The following is an 8,141-nucleotide window of genomic DNA, read 5'->3' as shown; positions in this document are numbered from 1 at the left end:
GTTTGGAGCTTTTTTAAATTTTATTTTGTAACCAGGCTCGGAGTGAATTTAGGCAGCAGCCCTAAGCCTGAGGGGAAGTGGAAAAGCACAGATAAATTGTATAAATTGTGCAGGACAGGAGTTCTGCTGCTTCATAGTCCCCATGAACACAACTTTTCAAAGCCTTTTTCCTCTCCTACTGCAGCAGCTGCACACCTGGAGAAAGAACCAGTGATTTTTTACATTGATTTCATGGGTACTTTTAGGACCACTTTTGGCTGTGCTGCTTTGTGTTATCGTAGAGACAAACAGGGTTTTTTGGCTCTTTCCAGTCCTTAATAAACAATTATAAATCCTCTTGGCTTCAGGTGATTAACTTCTAGAAGTTTTAGTGTTTTCTTCTGATACCTCCTTAATATTCCAAGTTTAAATCATATCTATATGCTTAATCTGAAGTGTTTACTGGTCTTTAATTTCTTTTTGAAGGTCTTTCAACTTCAGATGACATTTTTGTATTTCACTGTAATGTTGTATGATTTTTTTTAGTAGAAAAAATTGCATTCAGTGAAGCCATAACAGTGAATGCAATCTTGTCACTAAATAACCATTCTCTGCCATTTTCCATTTATAAAAATCAACATTTGGCAGCATCCAAGGTCACTTTAGAGCTAGGTGAGGTTCACAGATCCACCAAATCCACACTGAGATTTGCAGAATAATTTGTTGATCACTTTTGTGGCTTCTCTGTCCTCTTAACCTGACAAGAAACTCAGTTTGATTTTGATGGAGATTTTCCAACAGTTTCCATTAAAATTTTAAAGATTGCTCACATGCTTGAGTTTAATTATCATCTCAGTTTTTCTCATTAGACACATAAAGAATATTTTTATAAATTTCACACATTTCAGAGGGGCTGTATTGACTCCACAATTTTTGGTGGAACATTTCAATTTAATAGGTAAATGAGTGTTTTCATCAGTAAAAAATGACAATAATAATGGGATTTGTGACAGCTTGTAAAATAACTCCAGGCAGTAAACACAAAGGTACTTTACAGGTGCATGTTTTTAATACTTAATCTGCCTTTTCAGGAGTTTGAGTGCCTTTGTTCACCTGCTGGGTGTCACACTCAGAGGTGTTAAATCTTCCTTCCCCTCGCTGGTGTTTGGTGATTCCCACAGGCTGGATTAACCAATATCCCAGTTTTCTGCTCTTTACTAAACTGAACTTCAGACCAGACCCCTTTCAAGCACTTGCCTCTCCCAGGGGAAGGTCCAGCCTTCATCAGGGAAGGTCCCTGGAGTATGACTGGAATTCCAGCAGAGAACATTTGGATTTTCACGTCACAGCAGCACTTTTGAAAGTGATTTTTTCCCACCAAAACACTACAAAAGAGCATTGCATTGTGTATTCTGAAATACTGCTGGTGTTTAGAGAAAACAGTAACAGTTCCCATGTATTATTGCATTAAGTAATCTCAACCACCTGATATTTTAATTATGCTAGTCATTAATTCTCTCCCTTAATTTGCAGCAGCTGCTTTCTAAAATTCAATACATCACTTATGTCAACAGCCCAACCATTCTTATTAACTCTGCTGTCCAAAAAACAACAAAAAAGAGCATTCAGGGTAAACTGTCATTTAAAGATTAACTATTCATCCAGTATTTTTACTCAGAAGAAAAAAATATGAGAAATGGAATTACTTTTTGATGTTTGGATGTGACAGAAATTCAATACCTGGGTTAATAAGGAGCAATGGCAGCATAATCTCACTTAAGCACACCAGGGGATTTAAATCTGAGTTCTGTTTCTTGCCACAAGGATCTGGATCTGGTTCCATGGCCTCCATGTAAAAAGTGGTAATATCACATTGCTATTTATTGCAGTTTTGTGAGCCCCAGAACTCACAGGTGAATGGAATCATTAATTTGGGTTGGCCAAGCTCAGGGATCATCTCCTGACTCCAGTGTTGTCCTCACAAGCAGAACAGGTGAATTTACAAAATACTTGGGAGAGGAATGGGAAGTGAAGGGAAAAACTGACTCTGTTTCTATGATCCACCTGTATCTGCCTTATTTTCCTATATTTGGCTAATGAAGGGCAGCTGGAGCCACTGTAATGAACATAATGATTTCTGGGAACATCCAAACCCCAATGATTGCACTGAAGGACCAAGACAATCAATCAACAGCTCCACCAGAAAGACATAAGCTGTTAAATCTCCTTATTCAGGTTAATGCTAAAGGGCTTTGCTACTGTTGGCTGCTGTATGGTCATTTTCAAATGCTAAAACAAAAACTCCTTGAATGCTAGAACTTTGAGAGTTGTTCTTCAGAGGTATTTATCTGCTTTTACTTACACACTCTCTGTGACTTTTGCCCTAAAAAGGTCAACAAGGACCAGTCTGATGACTCTGAGTCACTCTAAATTTGGGTACTGATGGTCCTGTCCACCCTCAGTCAATGCACCCTCAGCACTGTGTGCAGAACCTACCTGATTTGGGAAAAATCCAGCATTTTAAAATCTTTTTCTCACTAATGAAAGTGTCCATAGAAATTAATTGCTGATTTCCATCTTGGCTGCAGAAGTAATGTATCATTCTTAAAGCAGTATGAGTCTCCAGAGGATACTTTTCAGATTATCACATTCTTTAGATGTATTATTAAGGCCTTGACTGCTGCATGATTGATTTAATATTAATATAAATCAATAGAGCTTCCCTAGAACTCATCCCTGCATTCCCTAGAACTCATTCCCCTGCAGGGAACTTGGTAGATTTTTGGGAAATGAGACTAGAAAAAGTGTGAGATTGGGGTGGGAGAAACAGAGCGTCTACTACAGAAGAAAAACTGAAAGATGGAAAAGAAGATTCCAGTTGAAATCTTCTAGTCCCTTATTTTTCCTGAATAAATTTTCTTTTTGCTGGATTTTCAAACAGTCCACGTTCCTGGAGCAGCCACTGAGGTGAACAACAAAGAACATCATAAGTGGTGGCATTTCAGGATTGCCAGCCCAAGCCAGAGAGTTCAGAAGCAGATGGTCGCAAATTGTATTTCAGCAAAAGCTGATAATGAGTTTATCATCAAACAGAAAATTACTCTGAAATTTGGGACCTGGCAGAAAGCTCAGTGGGTATTTTTCACACCAAAGGACCTCAAAGCTGATAAAAGCCCAGGGATGGTCAGAGCAGCATTCCTTCAATGAGTTTGTGATTTGACAATCAACTGTTGATTGAAATGTTGAGGATGTTGAAATCACCCATTTCCAATTTAAAATAAAATAAATGTTTGTTATTAGAAAGAAAAATATAAACTGTGGAGGGGGAAGAAGGAGCAAATCAGGGTGTTAAAAATGAAGTAGAAATGAATGTCTGTGACCCACAGCAGCAGTGGGGTGTATGGGCACACAAGAAATGAGAGGGCATCAGCACTGCAGAGCTGCCAATTGGTGCACACTGGAAACCCCAAATTGTACAAATGCAGACTTAATATAGTAACAGTCAGAGCAGAGTGTAGGAGTCCCCAGTGTTTCTCAGCTTCCCTGATTGCATCTCCTCGAATTTCAGTGAGCCTAAGAACTCAGGATGTAAAATAGTGCTTAAAACATCCCTCCCACCATCAAAAAAAAAAAAAAAAAAAAAAAGAAAATAGGGAAAAATAAAACAAACAAAACAGAAGCCCCATCCTGCTGATGAAACCCCAGAGTCTCCTGTGACTTTTGTATCTGAAAATGTTACCTTGAAATACTTGGGAATTTGGCCACGGTTCATGCCAGGTTGTAAACAGACTTTAGAGAGGAAACAACAGATTCTCATCTGCTGAAACCATACAAAGGTTGCTTATGTTGAGATAAAACTGCCCAGCCCCTTTGGCACTGCACTTGATGACTTCCTTATCAGCATCCCAAAGCTTGCCAAGAGTTACTCTTTGATTCCCACTGGGAAATTAGGAGGATTTTCTACATCAAAGTTCATCCACACCTGGATGTTCATAAAAGATCCAGCACATTGTGGGTGCTGCTGGAAACAAACTACTAATAAAAATGTAATTTGAGGTATCTTTTTAAATTTATAGAGCCTTTCATGTAATAGAATTGCTCAGGCTGGAAAAGCCCTGAGAGGTCTCTGAGTCCAACCATTCCTCCTGCCAAGGCCGTGTCCCCAAGCACCACATCTACAGAGCTTTAAATCCCTCCAGGGATGGGGACTCCACCATAAAGAGTGGTTTATATATTTCTATAAAGAAAAAAATATCTATTTCTATAAAGAAATTGTTCCCAAATTTTATGTTCCCACCCTGAGCCTGCCCTGCCCAGCCTGGGGCCGTTCCCTCTGCTCCTGTCCCTGTTCCTGGGGCAGAGCCCGACCCCCCGGCTGTCCCCTCCTGGCAGGAGCTGTGCAGAGCCACAAGGTCCCCCTGATCCCCCTTTGCTCCAGGCTGAGCCCCCTCAGCTCCCTCAGGAGTTCCCAGCCCCTTCCCAGCTCCCTCAGGAGTTCCCAGCCCCTTCCCAGCTCCCTCAGGAGTTCCCCAGCCCCTTCCCATCTCCAGCCCCTCCTGGGGCTCCAGATCTCCTTCCCCAGCTCCATTCCCTGCCCTGGACATGCTCCAGCTCCTCCATGTCCTTCTTGTTGTGAAGGACCCAGAACTGGACAAGGATTTCAGGTCCCTCAGCAGTGCCAGCACAGGGGACAGGCACTTCCCTGGTCCTGAGGCCACAGCAGGGACAATAATATATATTTTTTTAATTGCTTAATGCCTCAGTGCTCTGTCGACAGAGCCTCTGGTTAGCCCTGGGGCTGTTCGTGTTGCAGTGTTGCTCTGTGCACACGTGAATTAATGATGATTAAAACTCTGGTAATCTCCTGTAGATCAGGCATTGCCACCACCAAGGTGCTCCCTACAAAGTGCCCCTTGGCATTTCAGCCACCAATTGTCACATCAGCTCTCTGTAAGCAGCAGTGGTGCTCCTCTAGCCCAAAACACCTGAAACATCTTGGATAACTCCAGTGACTCAGCAGCTCTCTAACCCTTCATATAGGCAGGGGGTAATTTGTGAGCAAGCAGACCTAAATTTGATCAGCTGTTCACGACAAATAATTTGAACTTCTCTGTGTGTGCAGTCAAAGCAGATCATCTTAATGTGAAAATGATGGCAAGTATGGAATCACTTTAATAGGATGATGAAGAGCTGTGGACTCCTGTGGAAAGCAGTGCAGCAGTGTGTGCACCTGCATCCATTAAAAGCAGCAAAATATAGGGAATAACAGGCTGAAACTTGCCAGCCCATCTGTGGGGCATGGGAAGAGCTGGTGGGAACTGGGGGGACTGGGAAAAGAGAAAATACAGTGTAAGGCAGCCTGGGATGGTGTAATGAAGCTCACACTGGATATTTGCCTCCCTCTTAGAATTGACAGAAGTTTTAGAATACACAAGGAATTTGGGTTATGGAGGAAGAAAAAGTAAAATTATAAAGGCACAGGTAGTGATGCCTTGTGCAGCCTGCCCTGGAGCAGAGGCTGGGCAGAGTCACAGAACAAAGCAGGGATTTATTCCAGGATCTCCTCATGGATCCACCTTGGGCAGCAGCAGAGCCCAGCCAGGGCTGCACCCAAATGACCCAAAATGGTCCCAAAATGCACGAGCGCTCCCGGGGCTCTCCCTGGGATCAGTTCTGCTCCATTGGCACCTTGGAGTTCATTGTCCCATTCCAGCTCCAGCCCAGGCAGTCCCACCCTGCTTGTTTTTCTCTCTCCAGCCCACGCTGTTTGTGCTCCTGGGCTGAGGTTTGGATCATTTGTCCTTGGTGCCCAGCTGGAGCAGGAATTGTTTTGTCTCCCTGCTCTGTGCAGAGCTCAGCATCCCCTGGTATGGAACGCAGACCCACACACTAAAGCAGCTCAGAATCTGAAAATCAGAAAACCTAAACCTGAGGCATCAGTAGTACCTATGTCACCTAATCAACTCCATCTACTGTGCCCATTTTTGCCATAACAAGAACATGCCCCAGTCCCTGGAAGGAGTCTGTGAACACTGGCCAAAAAATAGAGGAGAAAACAATCCAAAGTAACTACAAATTCTAAGATGATCTCACTACCCATGTATATTCATTGTTTGCTGCTAGGCAGAAATATTCTTTCAGTACTCTTGACATGGAAGAAGTGGAGAGTATAATTACAAAATACTAATATCTTCTATAAAATTAATTGACCAATTTTTACTAGATAATAGATTTTATTGCCTCTGTAGTATTCCTTTGGAGGAATATGTTTGTAAAGACCATAAATATTTATAGGTGCTTCAAATATAGAAGTATATAAATATGAAAAAATGCATAGATATAGATTCCTTTCCTCTTCTTTCTTTTGCATTGCAAAGAAGGGACAAATTCTGAGAAAAAATATCTGTAACAAACCAACCCAGGCTGCAATTGCTGTGTTAAGGCTACCAAGGTCACAGGAGAAGATGATGTTTTATGTGATTTCCAGTGACAAATAGCAACACTAATGTGCATTTATTGACAGGCACAATGGTAGAGATGGCCAGGAAAGCGAGGTACAGGCCCTGCAGTACACAGAAACTGAGAAAGTGATTTCTCATCTGATAAGGGATGCTGGTATGTCCCTCCTGGATTGGATGTATGTCCTTGAATTACCAGGCAGCACTTCTTCACATGGAACATCTACCTGCTGCTAAACATACCATTATTTAGGGAATGGTGTGAGTTCATCACCATTTACATTTTTCTTTAGATTCAGATACCATCTGCTGCTCTGTTTTCTTTTGCCTAATGTCACAGTCATAAGCATGTAATTACCATACTCCTACTCATTTTTTTTTTTCATGTTCTTATTCATTTCAAGCTTAATTTCAGTCAGTTCTTGTCCTTAGCTTTCTTAAACCCTGAAATTATTAGAAGACAGTTAATGGGATCAACAGCAATGTTTCGTGCTGCAAGGATAAATTTTGAAATGGATTAAATGAGGACAGATGACAAAGCACTGAAAGCAATCTTTAGATCAGAAAAAAATGGAAGGAAAAAGTAGCCGTGTGCTAACTAACAAATGATGACTTTGTATGTATTAAAAACTCTAAATCTTGGGGTTTTTTGTCTTAGTTGTAAAGCAAGAATTTGCAGCCCTGAGAAAGTGTAGGCCTTTGTAAATATTAATATTAATGGAGGAAAGTGCAACCCTGGCTCTATTCTTCTGCCCAAGTGCAGAAAAAACTCAGCATGGATCAGTTCTGAGCCAGGTTTGCTGTTTGTCTCTGGGTTATTCTGCAGCTTAAGGGGGGGTGTAGAAGGGAGGGAGAGGGACATTGCATACAGGCAGCTGGTGACAGGACAACAGCAATGCCACCCTGCCAGGGAACAATTCCTAATTCCCAATATCCCATCTAAACCTACCCACTTTCATCTTAAAGCCATTCCCTGTGTCCTGTCCCTCCATCTCTTGTCCCCAGTCCCTCTCCAGCTCTCCTGGAGCCCCTTCAGGCTCTGGAAAGGCTCTGAGCTCTCCCTGGAGCTGCTCCTCTCCAGGTGAGCCTCCCCAGCTCTCCCAACCTGCTCCATACCAAAGGTGCTCCATCCCTCTGACCAAAATGGATATTTCTGTGATGTTTGCACAGCATATTCCAGCACACCCACTGGAAAACAATCTGTGCAAGCCCACAAGGAGATGTAAGATCAGTTTAGGTCAGCTGCTTGTCACCAAATGTCCCAGAGGCCACTGAATGGCTCCCAACCTTTTTCCCTTCAGAGGTCTCTTGGGTCCCTGGTGCTGTGTTGAGATTTGCTCTGCTGCTCCAGTGTCAGGGACCAGAGTGGCTCAGGGACACACCTGAACTCTTTATTTTGTGTTGGGGCTCCTGCAGCTCTGGCTGGGCTCCTCTTCTGCACTGCACGTGCTACTGAGTACAAAGGATTCAAGTAAATATTGGCATTGTTGGAGGTGCTGGGAACGTGCCCACTCTCTTGCTGGCACTGCAGCTGCTTTCCTCCCAAAGCCAGGCCAGCAGAAGTTGGCATGAGGCTTTTAACTTGCTCCTAGCATGATGCTAGTAAAAAAAAAGTTATATAATGATGTGGATGGCAAGTCCTTTGAAACTACACTTCCTTGCATTTTCCAGGGTAATTATTCTGTCTCTGCTAAATCTCCAGGC

Source organism: Lonchura striata, chromosome 7 (assembly GCF_046129695.1).
Source record: "Lonchura striata isolate bLonStr1 chromosome 7, bLonStr1.mat, whole genome shotgun sequence".
NCBI classification, from domain to species: Eukaryota; Metazoa; Chordata; class Aves; order Passeriformes; family Estrildidae; genus Lonchura; species Lonchura striata.
Note: the sequence above shows the minus strand (reverse complement) of the source record.